Below are 17,343 nucleotides of genomic sequence, written 5' to 3'. Positions count from 1 at the left end.
AGGCCTGTGGCCTGGGACTGAGAGGGACACCACCGGCTCTTCTGGTTCTTAGGCGTTTGGAGTCAGACTGAATTGCACCACGGGCTTTCCGGGTCTCCAACTTGCCACTGGCATACCCTGGGGCTTCCTGGCCTCCAGAAGGGCATGAACCAATCAATTCCCACAATAAATCCCCTCGTGAGTGTGTGTGTGTGTGTGCGTGTGTGTGTCCTATTTGTTCGGTTTTCTCTGGAGAACACTGACTAATACAGCTCCAGAACAAAAATAAAGCCTTCCTAAATACAGAAAAAAATAACCAAGCCAAAAATGGGGAGTGAAACAGACCGCAGTCTTCAGATTGAAAGCCACACGAGGACACCATACTCCACACAGTGGCAAACAACAAATTCACAATGGCAAACAACCTTCCAGAACAAACCGAAGACACTAGCTACATCAAAACGCAAGTGTGCCAGTTCCAGCACTTTGGGAGGCTGAGGCGGGCGTATCACAAGGTCAGGAGTTCGAGACTAGCCTGACCAACATAGTGAAACCCCGTCTCTCCTTAAAAAAAAAAAAAAAAAAAAAAAATAGAAAAATTAGCCAGGCATGGTGGTGTGTGACTGTAGTCCCAGCTACTCAGGAGGCTGAGGCAGGAGAATGGTGTGAACCCAGGAGGCGGAGCTTACAGTGAGCCGAAATCGCACCACTGCACTCTAGCCTGGGCAATAGAGCCAGACTCCATCTCAAAAAAACAAAACAAAACAAAACAAAAAAAAACCGCAAGTGTGCCTAGCTCACCCACTAAGAAAAAGGTCTTTGAAGACCTTTCTCTTCGCCACACTAGTTCTGTGCGGCAACCCCAAAGTGTACAGGAAAAAACCACTGATTTATCAGCCCGCATCTGCAGATGCACAGGGTTCCCCTGGTCTAGAACTGGGTCAGTCTGAGCCGTAGCGGGTCTAGGACTGCTCCACGTATCCCTCATTCTCCTGACTGCACCGGTCGAGGCCTGTCCTGGTCATGGCAGTAGGCTGGAGTGCAGGAGCATGAGCCTGGCCCCAAGCACATTGCACACCTTTGCTCACGCCAGGCACACCACAACCCCATTGACCACTTCGCTCCACGCCCAGCCCAGCGTCAGAGGGTATAGAAGTGTTCCCTGCCATAAACGGAGTCATGGCTAGGGTATGGACTAGAAATGCATTCCATCTACCCCAGACCACAAAGCAAAACCCACCAACTCTCTGCCAATATGCTAAAGGGACACCTAAGAGAAAAATTCAGAAAGGCTAAAGGCTACCCATAAAGACGTGCACGGAGGGGCACAAGCTAATGAAGCACAATAAGGGGAGGAAGCAAGTTACAGTCTTGATGTGTGACAGGGTAGAAATCAGCCTTAAAAACAATGTGCAAGAGAAGATGACTCGATAATGCTAGAAGCTGCAATTCCCAATGTAGACATGACAGGAATATCTATGCGCTACATAAGACAACAGCAGTCTTCAAAAAACCAAAACTACAGGATAGGTAGGAAGAAATAAAAACACATTCGTAAAGGTTAACATTGCCACTCTGAATCCAAGATAGGTTAAGAGGCCGAAATGAAATGATCTAGAAGCTTTCAGTTTCTAATGAATGTGATACCAAACATTGCACTTCAATAACAGAGAAAATACCTTTCTGAGCTCCCTTGGAATGTTTTTGGAAACTTGCCACATATTAAGGCACAAGGGAAACTTCAGTAATTCCACAAGGCAGAGAGAATCTAAACATATTCTCTAATCACAGTACAGTAAAACTAGAAATTAATTAAAGACTCAAAAATTCCCTACTGGAAATGTTATTAACTCTATTAAATTACTCTTGGATCAGAGGACAAATACAAACCACAACCATAGAATTTGTTTAAAATGGTAAAAACTTGTATCAGAATCCATGGTGCAATTAATGAGGCAAAGAAAATTACCTCCAAAATGAAAAAGAAACATCAAATGCAAAATTAGGAAAAGATTAAACAAAGGAGAAACAGTTGCAAAATAACAAGCAAGGCTGGGTGTGGCAGCTAATGCCTGTAATCTTAGCACTTTGGGAGGCCGAGGCGTGCACATTGCTTGAGACCAGGAGTTCGAGACCAGCTTGGCCAACATGGTGAAACCCCATCTCTGCTAAAAATACAAAAATTAGCTGGGCATGGTGGTGCACACCTGTGATCCCAGCTACTTGGGAAGCTGAGTCAGGAGAATCGCTTGAACCTGGGAGGCGGAGGTTGCCATGAGCTGAGATAGCGCCATTGCACTTCAGCCTGGGAGACAGAGTGAGACTCTGTCTCAAGAAAGAAAAACAAAAAGCAAAAAGCAGAACAAAGAAATAATAAAGCTTATGGACAAAAAGTTTATCTTGGAAAAAAAAAAGAAAATAGACAAACCTCTAGCTAACCAAACCAAGGTGACAAGAAAACAAAACACTAAAAATGAGAAACCAACACAGGACTAAATATTGAAGTGGAGAACATTTTTTAGAGTGATGATACTTTGAACGACTTTATGCAAATAAATTTGGAATGAATAATTCCCATGAGAGAAATAGAAAATGTAATCAACGGCTTAACTGGCCCATTTTGTTTCACAGAGAATTCTTCTGACCTTCACAACCAAATAATTTCACTGTTATGTAAACTGTTTCTGATCATAGCAAAGGAAGGAAAACTTTCCAGTGATTTTTTTTTTCTTTGAGATGGAGATGCACTCTTGTTACCCAGGCTGGAGTGCAATGGTGCCATCTCAGCTCACTGCAACCTCCACCTCCCAGGTTCAAGCGATCCTCCTGCCTCAGCCTCCCGAGTAGCTGGAATTACAGGCATGCGCCACCATGCCCACTAATTTTGTATTTTTAGTAGAGACGGGTTTTCTCCATGTTGGTCAGGCTGGTCTCAAACTCCCAACCTCAGGTGATCTGCCTGCCTCAGCCTCCCAGAGTGCTGGGATTACAAAGGTGAGCCACCGCACCTGCCTCCCAATGTTTTTTATGCAGTGATTTTGGCAGTGTTTTCTAGACCTGATAGAAGTTACATAAATACAGAGCTACATGTCACCAATAGAAAATTGTGAATCAAGCCGGGCGCGGTGGCTCACGCCTGTAATCCCAGCACTTTGGGAGGCCGAGGCGGGCGGATCACAAGGTCAGGAGATCGAGACCACGGTGAAACCCCGTCTCTACTAAAAATACAAAAAATTAGCCGGGCGCGGTGGCGGGCGCCTGTAGTCCCAGCTACTCAGGAGGCTGAGGCAGGAGAATGGCGTAAACCCAGGAGGCGGAGCTTGCAGTGAGCCGAGATCGCGCCACTGCACTCCAGCCTGGGAGACAGAGCGAGACTCCGTCTCAAAAAAAAAAAAAAAAAAAAAAAAAAGAAAATTGTGAATCAAATCATATCAAACATCTAGTGGTATATTCCATATAAACTAATATACCTCATGATCAAATAGCATTTTACATCAGGAATGCAAGAATTGTTCAATATTAGGAAATCCATCATCTTAACTAAAATAAGAAGAAAAACCACATGATCATTTCTCTGGATGACAAAAGGGCTTCAACAAAATCCAGAACAAATTCCTGGTACATAAAACACTTAAATAAGTGGATTCTTTTTTGGGAATGATAGAGTATATCTGAGTTCAAAAGCCAGCATTTAATTGAATGGAGAAACAGTGAATGCAGTCTGTGCAAATCAGGGAAAAGACATGGTAAGCATCTTCACTTCTCTTCGACACTGTGTTGAAGGGTTCAGCCAATGCAATCAGATCCAGTTAGAGGCATCTGAATCAGAAAGGAAGGGGTGAATTATTTCCTTCTTTTTTTTTTTTTTCTTTTTTTTTTTTTTTTGAGACAGGGTCTTGCCCTGTCACCTAGGCTGGAGTTCAGTAGTACAGTCACAGCTCACGGCAGCTTCAGCCTCCTGGGCTCAAGTGTTTCTCCTGCCTCAGTCAGCCCAGTAGCTGGGACTACAGGTGTGCACCACCACCCCCGGCTAACTTTTTTTATTTTTAGTAGAGATGAGTTCTTGCTGTGTTGCCCAGGCTGGTCTCAAACTCCTGAACTCAAGCGATCCTCTCACCTCAGCCTCCTAAAGTGCTAGGATTATAGGCATAAGCTACTGTGCCCCACCAAAGAGGCAAATTATTTATATTTGCAGATGACGTAACAGCATTTCTGGAAATCCCAAGAAATCAATGAAAAAGTTAAGGCACAATGAGGAAACTCAGCAAGATGACTGAAAAGCACATTAATATATATGAATCAATAGACATTAATATATATGAATCAATAGACATTGATAAGTTTAAAAGAATAATAAAAGGAAAAAAGGAATGCATGTACAAGATAAAATTTTTACAAAAGATACATAGGAGCTGGGCATGGTGACTCACACCATAATCCCAGCACTTTGGGAGGCTGAGGCAGGAGCATCACTTGAGTCTAGGAATTTGGGACCAGCCTGGGCAACAGAGGGAGACCTCATCTCTCCTAAAAATAAAAAACATTAACTCGGCATGGTGGCTCATGCCTGTAGTCCCGGCTACTTGGGAGGCTGAGGCAGGAGAATAGCTTGAGGCCAGGAGGTTCAGACTGCAGTGAACCATGATTGCACCACTGCACTCCAGCCTGGGTGACAGACCACGTCTCAAAAAAAGGAAAAAGATAACTAGGAATAACTTCAAAAATTAATGGCAATACAAGTGAGGAAAAGATTAAAACACTGAGAAAAATACAGAGTTTTAAGATAACACAATTTAACACACAGAGGTCAATACTTCTCAGTTTTTTTAAAAAATGGAGCTAGTCAAGATTATTTTAAATTCCTATTTTGATAAGGCAGGACTCTCCAGGAAAATCGTTCTTTCTTTGTGTGTTTGTTTTTAGGGTTAGTGGTACATCCAGACATCATTGCAGCACACTAGAAAGCTTCTGTCATTAAACCTGCCGTATTGGTATGTGCAGACTCAGACGAGCTGAACAGAATGGAAAGTCCAGAAACAGACTCCATAAAATGGAAACTTAGGATACAGTAAAGATGGTGTGACAAATCACTGGACAAAAGACAGACCCCTAAATAAAAGGGATGACAGTTATCTTTTGCTGCAAAGCCAAACACCGCAAAACTTCCTGGCTTAGAACCACAATAACAATTGTTTCTCATCAGACTCAGGGTTGCTTGGGTCATTCCTCTGGTCCCGAGGCTCGGTCTCATTGGAGAAGGAGTGGAAGCAGCCCTTGGAATGGCGGAGAACGTGGCAGTTGCCCCACAACGCAGTTGCTGCAGCCAGCAGGCTGGGGCTGGTAGGCGTGGGAGTGTGAGACAGGACTGGCAAGCAGGATGTCCCTCGGGTGCTGGCAGACAGGGCACTGCATGTGGGAAGTCACTCCCATGGAACCCTGCCTGCCCACGGCAGCTGCAGATGGGAAGAGAGGGCTGCCCAGTGCAACCATGAGGGTCGCCCTTCTTCCCGCAGCACCCCCAGTGTCACCTCTGCTAACTGGCAGAGAGGAACATTGACAAAGTCCAATGCTATGATAACAGAGCAAGGCGGTGAACAATGGCTTTCGAGCTGAGAGACAAAATGGCTCTAACCCAGCTATCATAGAACACTGAGCTTCCACCTGCACCTTCCACGCACATGTGAAATTCAGAACAAGCAAGCAGCCCTGTGTTTCCGCCTCCCAAGATACAGCCACACTTCAGACCAAGAAGGGGTTTCTCACACCCTGCCCACAATGAGGCACAGTCCCTCAGTCACTGTGTATGCGGGGCTCTGAGTGACTCCTCAGGTTCCATCCAGCGCTGCTGAATATTCTGTCCCCTGAAGACTAAATTGTAATGTTACCCATTGACACCTGTATAGAAAGTAAAAAAAATGGAAAGAAGGAAATAGCACAAACCAACTAACACGTGTGTGTAACTAGGAAAGTGAAAGTGAGTAAAGCTACTGCAGCCCTTCCTTTGCTAATGGAGGGCACAGCTGTGGGTAATGTCTGTGGCTTCCTTCTTCCCGAACCCATTCCATTGTCCCCTGCCCTCATACAGACCTGAGCTGGTCAAGTTTATTTTTTAAAATTGGTTTTATAGAGACAAGCTCTCTCTCTGTCACCCAGGCTGGAGTGCAGTGGAAAAATCATGGCTCACTGTAACCTTGAACTCCTGGACTCAAGTGATCTGCCCACCTTGGCCTCCTAAAGTGCTGGGATTACGGGTATGAAGCCACTGCACCTGGCCTCAAGTTTCTCCTATCTGTGTTGTGACTCAAACCATCATTCATAAGTACTCTGATTCTTCAACTGTCCTGCCTTTTTTGGTTGCTAGAATTTCCCATGAGCCATTACCACTGGGTATGGAAATACCAGAGCAGCCCCCGGGTTCTTGTCCCCATTGCGTAGCGAAGCCTTGGTGACTGGGCTCAATCTCTCCAGCCAGTAGAGGAACCCTTTTGCCTCCCATTGCTTCAGTGGCCTGGGGAGCCCCAGATGGCCAGGGGAAAGTCTCATCTTCCAATGCACTGGAACCATTGCCAGATTTCCTCTGGGGAAGCATTCCCTCGTGGAAACTAAGACCTCCAAACAAGCAAAACTCAAAGTTTCTGGGGCAGGAAGCAAACATTCTGTGCAAGGGTTACTAGGTGTGAAGAGGAGCCCCTGCCACATGCACGCCCAGCTGCAGATCCCTGCTGGGGAGTAGCCAGCACAATGTGGTGGTCCCTGGTTCACAGCATGCCCCGCTCCCTGTGAGACAGAGCCCTGGCCTTCCAAGGCCGTGTCCCCAGGTGGCGCTGTGCTGCGGCTGCAGTGAGCCACTCCACCTCTACATTAGGCTGCTGCTGTCTCATGATGGTGGATGGATAGGAAGACAAGTTATGGTCTGGATTTCTTTTTCTCCATGGGGGCTTAATTCTAGGTTTTGAACATGTAAAGTACTTGTATGGCTCAAAAGTCAAAACCCGATGCAAAGATATTTTCATCCCCTCCCGCCTTCTTACCACACCCCACAGAGTTCTATGCTCATCATTTTTGTGGGTTCCCAGGTTCATCGTGCCCTGTTTCCACCTGCAAAATTAAAGGAAGATGTTCAGACACCATCGCCTGGCCGTTCATACACAAAACAGCTCGCGGTGTGTGCTGCCCCGCCTCCTGCCACTTCACTAATGGCCGCCCATTACCCATTTATTGACTCTCAGCTCCAAACCTCCCTGTCCTGCCCTCGCTGTGTGAGGACAAGGCTGAACTCCGTGTCATTACCAGCTGGCCAGAGGTGCCCTTCAGCCCAGGTCTCTTCGCCGACCAGGCTGAAATCCTTTTGAGCAACCACTACACCAGCTCCGAGGTCAGGGTCTTTGGTGCCCCGGAGGTTCTGGAGAACTTGGAGGTGAGTGGCATCTGCATGCCTCAGGCCAGGCCGGAGTCAGGGGCGTCAGGAAGGCCCTGGAGGAAGAGGGAATGTGGCGTGGATGTCCTGGGCCAGCTCTCTTTAAAATTTATTTTTATTATAATTTTTAAATTGAAATACTCTTTCTGTAGCACTATTGCTCTCTCTCAGGCTGCGTGATTGTATTAATTGATCCGACCTCTGCTGTTCTTCCCCAGCTATAAGTTAAGCTTGTGGGGGCAGCACTGAGAACCCAGAAAAGGTGCCAGTGAGCGTGTGGTGCGTGGCATGGCCAAATTCAGTGCAGGAGCATCCGCCACAGAGCAGGGAGGAAAGCCCTAATCCCTGCTGGGACAAGTCCCCTCTCTCCAGGCCTCACTTCCCCCATGACTAAGTCACAGGGTGGGGTTGGGGGGTGAATGATCCCTCAGGCCCGGAGCCTAGCAGACTGGGAAGAGTTCTGGGGTGAGAGAACCAAGGAGTTCCTCAGCATTTCCACCTGCTCATCCTCCTGCCTTGCTGCAGCCAGCGTGGCGGCATGTTCTCCCGCAGAGGCAGGGAATGCCCAGCATCGCCAATGAGGGAGGAGGGCCGGCCCGCTGGCAGCTGCTGGAGACCAGCCGTGAGCAGAGCTCGGGCTGCTGCCTTGGAGAGCTGGTGCTTGGTGATATTTCGTGTTGGTTTAGCCTTTTTTAAAGCAGCACTTGATTAGAATTGAATAAACTTGAATTTGATTCTGACATTCATATTGGTTTGCTCTTCCCTCAAAAAACACCCTGAGTATGGACAGGGCTTCCCAACTCTGCAGACTACATGCCGTCCATGAGCAGTGCCCAGGTGTCATTACCTGCCCATGAGGTGTGACCTGGGCAGGGGTCCCCACTCCTTACCCTTGGGCCCCAGGAGGGAAGCCCAGCATGTCAGGCTGAAGCGGGGTGCTTCCAGAGATGGGCCATGCAGAGCAGCCCTCCCGCCTCGGGGTCCCGAGGCCCCACTCAGTGGTCCCTCCACTCTGCAGAATGTGCACCCCCGGCTCTGATGTCTCTCCCAGGTGAAATCCAGGTCCCGGCCATGCTGGCCTTGGTGAAGGAGAAGTCTCTTGGGTGGCCCAGCTTCATCACATACACGGTTGGCGTCTCAGACCCCGCAGCCGGCAGCTGGGGGTCTCTGTCCACTACCCTGACCTTCTCCAGCCGTGAGACTAACCAAGCCTTTTACCTCTCTTTTCCCACCTGTTTCCTCTCTCGTCTCACCTCCCAAATAAAACTCTGTTGAGATTTTGACTGGAATTTATTTTTTTCTTCAAGCCCATTGTTTTTTTTCTCATCGATTGCAGTTTTGTTGCAGCTGTTGCATTAGTCTGCTCAGGCTGCCTTAACAAAACCCCACAGCCTTAACAAAACCCCACAGCCTGGGCGGCTCCAAAACAGACGATTTGTTTCCTCACAGTTCTGGAGGCTGCAAGTCCGTGAGCAAGGTGCTGGCACATTTGGTTTCTGGTGAGGGCGCTCTTCCGGGCTCACAGACTGCTGTCTTCTCACTGTGTCCTCCCATGCCCTTTCCGCTGTGTGCACAGAGAGAGGACACATGAGCAAGGTGTCTCTGGTGTCGTGTCTTCTTTTTTGAGATGGAGTCTCACTCTGTTACCCAGGCTGGAGTGCAGTGGTGCCATCTTGGCTCACTGCAACCTCCACCCCCAGGGTTCTAGCAATTTTCCTATCTCAGCCTCCCAGGTAGCTGGGATTACAGGTGCCTCCCACCACGCCTGGCTATTTTTGTATTTGTAGTAGAGACGGGGTTTCGCCATGTTGGCCAGGCTGGTCTCGAATTCTTGACCTCAGATGATCCACCTGCCTTGGCCTCCCAAAGTGTTGGGATTACAGGCGTGAGCCACCGTGCCTGCCCTGGTGCCACCTCTTCTTATAAGGCCCCGTTCTTATAAGGACATGAATTCTCTCAGCTCGGGGCCCCACCTTGTGACATCATTTAACCTTCATTCCTTCCTTACTCCAGACACAGCCATCCGAGGGTTAGGGCTTCAGCACAGGAATTTTGGAGGAACATAAACATTCCGCCCATGATACTATTTGAGGTCTTGTTTCAGTTCCTTCAGTAAGATTAATTGGTTTATTGTTTAGAGACAGGGTCTTGCTCTGTCACCCAGGCTGATATGCAGTGGTACAGTCATCCCTCACTGCAACCTCGAACTTCTGGGCTCAAGTGGTTTTACCATGATAGCCTCTTAAGTAGCTGGGACTGTAGGCACACCCAGGCTATAACTGATTTATATAGGATCCTTTGCCTTTCATATTAAACGTATTCCTAGGTACTGATGGGAATGTAAAACATTGCTATTTATAACAGCTAAAAAGCAGGAACAACTCACATGTCCATCCACTGATAAGTGAGTAAACAAAATGTAGTTTATCCATGTATTAGAATATTATTCAGCTATAAGAAGGAATAAATTAATGACACTTGCTGCAACATGGGTGCTAGGTGAAGGAGGCCAGTTGCAAAAGACTGCATGTCGTATGATTCCATTTCAACGAAATGTCCAGGCTGGGTGCAGTGGCTGATGCCTAAAACTGCAGCACTCCAGGAGGCTGAGGCAAGAGGATCACTTCAGGAGTTTGAGACTAGTTTGGGCAACATAGCAAGGTCCTGTCTCTACTAAAAGTTAAAAATTAGCTAGGCATGGTGGCGTGAGCCTATAGTACCAGTTACTTGGGATCCTGTGAGTCCAGGAGTCAGAGGCTGTAGTGAGCTGTGATTACGCCACTACACTCTAGCCTGGGCAACAAAGAGGGAATCTGCCTCAGAAGAAAAAAGAAAACATTATTCCTAGGGAAATAAGCCTGACACAGGAGGACAAACATTGTATCACTCCACTCTTTGGAAGTACCTAGAACAGGAAAATTCATAGCGACAAAAATAGGACAGAGTGGGGTCGAGGGAGTGGAGAATTACTCTTGAAGGGGTGCACAATTTCTGTTTGGGATGATGGAAAAGCTCTGGAAATAATAGTAGTGATGTTTGCACAACATTGTGAATATATTTAATGATGCTGAGATGGACACGTAAAATGGTAAATTTTACGTATGTTTGATACTTCTTTAATAAATAAAAAATAGGAAACTGCTGAGTGAAAAAAAGTCAAAAATCAACGATTGCCTACAATTGCCTAAAACCCATGAACTTGAAAATGAGGCTTCGCCTCACAAAAACCCCAGCTGCCTCTGCATCTGCCCCCTTCCCATGTGTCTCTGAGCCCCAAGCTGGTGGCCCTTTTGCTGTCAGCCCTCCCAGTGGCCGCGCTGGCCTTGGAGGCTCACCCAGCATAGGAGGCAAAAGGATAGAAACCCAGGGCTCCAGGCTGGGCCCGGTGGCTCACGCCTATCTCAGCACTTTGGGAGGCTGAGGCGGGTGGATCACCTGAGGTCAGGAGTTCGAGACCAGCCTGACCAATATGGCAAAACCCTGTCTCTACTAAAAATACAAAAATTACCCAGGTGTGGTGGCACACACCTGTAATCCCAGCTACTTAGGAGGCTGAGGCAGGAGAATCGCTTGAACCCAGGAGAGGGAGGTTGCAGTGAGCTGAGATCACATCACTGCGCTCCAGCCTGGGTGGATGACAAAGTGAGATTCCATCTCAAAAAAAGAAACTCAGGGCTCCACCCAGGCTGAGAGCTCCTGAGTTCTGGTGCTGAGCCTCCTGAGTTTCTGGAACTTCAGGCTCTGAATCATGGTGGGGGCCAGAGATTTTTACTCAGTATGGGAGGACACGTGAGTTAGGACTCATTTCTTGGCCCATAAGGCTATGCAAGCATCCCCTGGCAACTCCAGCCGGCTTTGCTGCTGAAGGAGGCTGTAGACAGAGAGTGCAGAGAAGCCACCCAGGCACCCTCCCTCCCAAGTGGAGCAGGGCCTGGAAAGTCAGTGGCCTTCCTTTCTTCCCAACCTCAGTCGCTCTCACCCCTGTGGCCAGTGTGGAAACTGGGATGCTGGGAAGCTTGCCCAGGCGCCTTTGACCCTGCAAGTCCCTGGAGCTCTGCCTTGGGTAGAGCTGCAGGCCCCTGAGCTGCCCAGGCAATGTCTCCAGGAGTGCCAAGGCAGGAAACTCACTAGAGAGCTGGAGCTTTAAGAAAACTTCATGCCTAGGCCCCATCTTCAGCGCCCTGGATTTCCTTGGTCTGGGAGAAGCACGGGTGTGTTGAAGGCTCACCCGATGATTTGAGTGTGTGGCCAGGATGGAGAAGCACACATTTCTGGACGCTCTCAGTGGAGGCCTTTGACCCAGGGCTTCTGCAGAACCAGGCAAGGAGCCTGCAGTTCCTGCCTTCCACTACCCACAGCCCTGGACAATGACAGGCTGAGCAAGAGAGACACATATCGGTAGGCACAAAAGATCTATTTCTGTTCCTGCTCGGGGTGTTTCTGTGTAGGAAAATAAATCCCTTCTTTCTTCATCTGCAACAGGAATTAAAAGAAATTAAAGAATGTGTAAGCAGGAACTCAGCTGTATGTAAGAAAACCCAATTCCCTCTGAGAAAGAGAAAGAGCTGGAGTCCTTTAAAATTAACTGCCTGTTTTTCTGTGGCTGTTGAGCCTTATCTCTCCTCCTTTCCCAGGTATTGTGAAGACCCTGTTTCCCTAGCTGTGCAGCTGCAAGGTCACTAGACAGATAAACTCAAGTTGCAAAACACGTTTTCCTTGAAAAGTAAGAAATTATGTAATGCATGTTTCAATTGAGTAACTGTCTTTGTTTCTTACTTCTGTAGTATTCCCCCTGCACAAATCTCCCCTGACCCATGAAATGCTTAAAAGGTAACTTGACTCTTTGGAGCTCAGTCCTTTGGATGTTAATCCGACTGGGCCGGTGCAGCTAAATAATTAATAAATATCCTCCTGGCCGGGTGCAGTGGCTCACTCCTGTAATCCCAGCACTTTGGGAGGCCGAGGCCGGCGCATCATGAGGTCAGAAGATCGAGACCATCCTGGCTAACACGGTGAAACCCTGTCTCTACTAAAAATACAAAACAGCCGGGCGTGGTGGCGGGCGCCTATAGTCCCAGCTGATCAGGAGGCTGAGGCAGGAGAATGGCGTGAACTCGAGAGGAGGAGCTTGCAGTGAGCCGAGATCCCGGCACTGCACTCCAGCCTGGGCGACAGAGCGAGACTCCGTCTAAAAAAAAAAAAAAAAAAAAATCCTCCTGAGCCCCATTGGTCTCTCTGATTCCTTAAAACTCCTGCAACACATCAAGGCCCAAAGCCAGCAGAATCATTCTTCCGCCTGGCCCTTCTAGTATGTTTGTGAATATGTTTCCTGGAGGAAGTTGTAGTTCTACTGTTCCCTCTGGAGGTAGGCAGGGCTGAGATCTGGAGGAGGCAGCGGCTCCCAGGAACGATGGGATCCCTGAGCTGCTCTGTCTACATGGGGTGCTGCGTTTTGGACAAAGGCAGGTTGCTAGTTAGCATATAGACCAGTCAGAGGAGGCCCAAGAAGGAGTTGCAGCTGTTCTGGGCTGCATTTGGGAACCTATGGCTGAATGTGGCAGGTCTGTGGCAGTTGCCAGAAGCTGGCCCTGCAAGCCAGGGTGTGACCCTGCTGCTCTGTTCTCTTACTCTCTGGGTCCCGTGGTGCTAGGAGGAGACTTCTGGATGCTTCCTTCCAGGCCTGGGACATAAAGTCAAGGGAAGAGGAGCATGCCCTGGTGGCCAGCCTGCCAGTGATGAGTAGCTCCAGTGGGGAGAGGCCTAGGGACCGGGGCTGGATTCCAGCATCCATTTGGCAAAGGATCTCTGGCCAGCCACTACCCTCAGAGAGCAGTTATGAAGGAAAACCGGGTCATGAAGCTGATGCCTGCCCCACAGGAGCTCACAGACTCAGGGCCAGACAGCCCTGGCAATGAGGAGGGACCTCTGTGGCACTTGGGGCTGCAGCCACAGACTGAGACCGTGTCCATGGGGTGTGCAGTGGAGACTTACCCAGTCACGGGCAGCACAGGCGGGAAACTGCACCAGTCACAGGTGGCCTGCAGGTCAGCCCTGAGCTGCAGGTGGGTTTTGTTTTATGTTCTGCAGTTTTTCTTTTAATCTACAGTTTTACGACTCTAATGTTTAACACACACACACACACACACACACACACGATCATGTACAAAAATGCTGATTCCTGTGTCTCTTCAAAACGTCTTGCAGCCCCAGGCCTCCATTCTGCTTGCTGCGGCAGCTGGAACCACAGGTGCTCCTTGGCAGGGCGACCATACCCTCCAGCACCAGCCCCTCACCTCATGCGTCTCAGGCAGATTTGGAGCATCTGCCTGGCCAGGTAGGCCCGCAAGCCTGTGGCCCCTGGAAAAGATATAATAAATGCTGTTGGCTTTTGATTTGCTTTTCTTTTTGCTGAAGAGGTTTTATTGGGATAAAATTTGAATGGAAAAGCATCCCAGACAGAGGTACGGATGCACGGACAAGAAGGGCACCTGAGGTGTGGAGTGTATTGGTTCCACAGAATGGGTCCTCAGTGGTTTTATGATCAGGCAAGTTGGGAACACTGGTCCTAGTGTGCACCTCACCACAGGGGCTGCACAAATGGATTCCAGCAATGGGGAGGCCAGCAGGTGCCCACAGCACAGGTCCTGAAAGCACATCAGGAACACAGGTCTTGAAGGCACATCTTGAAGGCTTGCATCCTGTGGTCAGTGAGGACCCACAGAAAGATTCCTCTGGAAGCCAACTCTGCTAGGTGGTGTCAGGTGTGTGCAGCTTCCACCATTCTAGGGCACCCTAGAAGTCAGCCCTCAGCTTGGCCTGCTTCAGTATAGAGATAGTTTTTATTTATTTTTTGTTTGTTTTTTGAGACGGAGTCTGGCTCTGTCGCCCAGGCTGGAGTGCAGTGGCCGGATCTCAGCTCACTGCAACCTCTGCCTCCCAGGTTCCCGCCATTCTCCTGCCTCAGCCTCCCGAGTAGCTGGGACTACAGGCATCCGCCACCTCGCCCGGCTAATTTTTTGTATTTTTTAGTAGGGATGGGGTTTCACCATGTCAGCCAGGATGGTCTCCATCTCCTGACCTCGTGATCCACCCGTCTCAGTCTCCCAAAGTGCTGGGGTTACAGGCTTGAGCCACCGCGCCCCGCTAGAGATAGTTTTTAACCCTTTGTTGTTCTGTTGGGACTCTGGACATCTAGACGTCTGTGCAGGAGGGCTCATGAGGAGACCAGAGCAACCTCCCTGATAGGCCTAGATATGGCCTAGCCTGAAGCAGAAAGGGAACACAGTTGGGGCTGGGTGTTCGTTCAGCCTCCCTTGCAGAGATCACTGACAGAGTGGTCAGCTTGGCCAAGCTTCTGCAAGGGCTGGCTGTGATGTCTGGGAGAGAGGCAGTCCCCAGAGCAGAAATGCCTTCCCTGGGGTTCATATCCTTGCAGGGGAAAAGCCGGCCATCCTCCCCTCAGAGCCTCCTTCACTGCAGCCTGTAGGAGGCGAGTGACCTGGGGGATCCGTACCCAGGGCAAACCTCTGGGCTTTAGCTTAGCCCCACCTCAGAGAAATATTCACAGCCCTCACAGCCCTTCCGGAGGAGAGCCCTGCTGCAGGAAGACTCTAGGGCGGGGCCCAGCTGCGCGGTCCTGGGCTGTTGGTAACAGTACCCCAGGTTCCAAACTCTCTGTGCCTGGGGACAATTCCCTTCCCTGGTTGCAGCAGATTCCCACCCCGCCCTGCCCCACTGCCCGCCCCACGGGGAAGTGGCCCAGGAGTGAAGGCGTGGACAGGCATCCCGATGTCTCGAGTCGGGCTGTCGGGTCAGCCTGGACAGCACGGCCCGCGGAGGGCAGACAGGGCGCACGGGGCAGGCCCCAGGCTCCAGAGCAGCCGCTGACAGGCGGTCCAGCTGCGTCGGGTCTCCATGGAGACGGAAGCGGGGCCACCTGGTGGTGAGCGGCGGGGGGCGGGGCTTCCAACGGCCATCAGCCCCGCCCAGCCTGGGCAAAGAGACAGAGCCAGGCCTGGGAGGCGGAGCCAGAGACCCCCGGGTAGAGCCTGATTTCTGCCGGCGGCCGGGGCAGCCTCCCTCCAGACGCTGCTGCCCCCACGCGGACGGGCGCCCTCAGCGGGTCCCGCGGGTCCCTGCCCGGCTCAGCGCCTCCGGAGGCCTCACCCGGGCCCTCTCCGCTGGGTCCACAGGGGTCTCAAAGCGCTGGCCCAGACGCGGGGCACTCCCCTGATCCTCCCGACCTTCCCATGGGTCCTTTGGAGCCCTGGGTTTTGGAGTTTGTCCTTCCTAAGTGCCTCTCGCACGGACGCGGCTGCTCCAGGACCACAGCGGACCGAGTGCGGCCGCGTCCCCTGCAGGCCACCCGTCAAGGGCACAGGAGAGAGGCGTCCCAAGCCACAGAGCCGCAGAGCTGCCAGGAGCTGACCCTCTGGGTGGGGAGAGGACACTAACTCGGGTCCTCTCCACTTCTCAAGGCTTCTTCTCACCTGCAGTGAACGGCTCCCAGCACCTCAGGGGCCTTCCTGTTTCATTGGTGTCAACAAGCGATCATTGATCGCCTCTGGTGTGCAGGGACAGAGAAGACAGACAACGCTGGCCCCCGGGTGGGCGAGGGAGTCTAGTCTGTCAGTGAAGAAACTCCCCATAGAGGTGGGGACTAGGAAGGAAACACCAGGAACAGTGAGGGTGGAAGATGGGGGTGACCCTACTGCAGGTGGGGTGCTCAGAGAGGGTTTCTCTGAGGAGGTGACATTCACTAGATCGACCAAGGGATGGTCAGGGCCTGTGAAAGTCTTTTAAGAGAGGGAATGGCAGTGTCCAGTGGACTGTTTCAGGGATGGAAATAGGGCAGCAGGGTGAGGGGTGTGAGCCAGGCAGGCAGGGCCCAGACACCATGTGATGGGTGCAAGGGTGTGACCCATGAAGGCTCTGAGAAAGGCCTGGGCCTCAGAAGACAGGAAAACAGGAAGACCCACTTCAAGGCCTGCACAACCTTCTAGGGTGCAGATGGTGAAAACGGCTCAGGCCAGAATTCGGTTTAGGTTTCAGAAAGGTGCTGGGTCCCTCATTCTCTTCTTGAGGCTAAAGGGCTCCAGCTCCTTGGGCCCTTTCCACACAGACATGGTTCTGGGGCCCCGGCTACATGGACACCTTTCTGATGTCTGCAGCCAGGCAGGGATTGTGGGCCAACCCGCCCCTTCCTTGACCAAGTGGACGGATGAAGGGAGCCTCTGGGGGCAGGATTGCTGGACTGGAAATTAGACTTGGAGTGTAACCCAAATGGCCCACGGGCCCTGCCTCTTCTCTGGAGCTCAACTTCTTCAAGAAAACTGGAAACAAGGGGATGGCAAGACCAACTCTCAGGACCCTTGCCCTTCTACCCCATGATGCTTTTAGACGGTTCTCAGGGGCCATCTTTTTCAGGAAGAATTCTCGGGTTATAGGAAAGTAAAGGGAGGAAACGTGTTTTGAGTGGCACTTAGATCAGGCTCTAGACTGGGTGTTGGTTTGGTGGGGTTTGCTTTTTCTCCCACCCCACACCCCTTCACAAAACCTGAGTCCTGGCTAGGGCCAGGAATGAGATTCCTGTGTCTAGATTTTCATCATTCCATGTTGCACAGGAAGTCTAGGGGAAAGGAGACAGATATTAGCAAGTGTATAAAAGATAATTCAGCAAGAGAAAACCTAGAAGAGGAATGAAGATGGGGGGATTAGGAATGGCAAAGGAGGAGCTAGGGGAGAGGGAGTAGGGGGCGGGGCTAGGACAAACAGAAAGGAGGTGGGAGAGGGGGCCAGGGAAATAAAGTCTAAGAGGTCAGTGGGGACCAGAAGCCACAGCCTTAGTGGGGGCATCAGGAGAGCAGCAAGCTGCATCTACCTTGGAAAGATGGAGAGAAGACTGCCGTGAGCTGGGTGGGGAGGAAGGGGGAAGTGGCAGGGCAGAG

General features: G+C 50.5%; 1 long non-coding RNA gene across 1 annotated transcript; it reads left to right on the top strand.

The window, feature by feature from the left end:
• The first annotated feature begins 7,043 nt into the window (after nucleotides 1-7,043).
• LOC144339307 (uncharacterized) lies at nucleotides 7,044-13,793 on the top strand. The gene is made up of 3 exons (XR_013414202.1): nucleotides 7,044-7,396; nucleotides 12,031-12,119; nucleotides 13,601-13,793. It is a non-coding gene; the product is annotated as an uncharacterized LOC144339307 (long non-coding RNA).
• Nucleotides 13,794-17,343: the final 3,550 nt, after the last annotated feature.

The sequence above is a fragment of the Macaca mulatta genome, chromosome 2 (genome assembly GCF_049350105.2).
Source record: "Macaca mulatta isolate MMU2019108-1 chromosome 2, T2T-MMU8v2.0, whole genome shotgun sequence".
In the NCBI taxonomy this organism is placed as follows: domain Eukaryota; kingdom Metazoa; phylum Chordata; class Mammalia; order Primates; family Cercopithecidae; genus Macaca; species Macaca mulatta.
The sequence above is the reverse complement of the archived record's forward strand: the minus strand, read 5'-3'. Positions and strand labels throughout refer to the sequence as shown.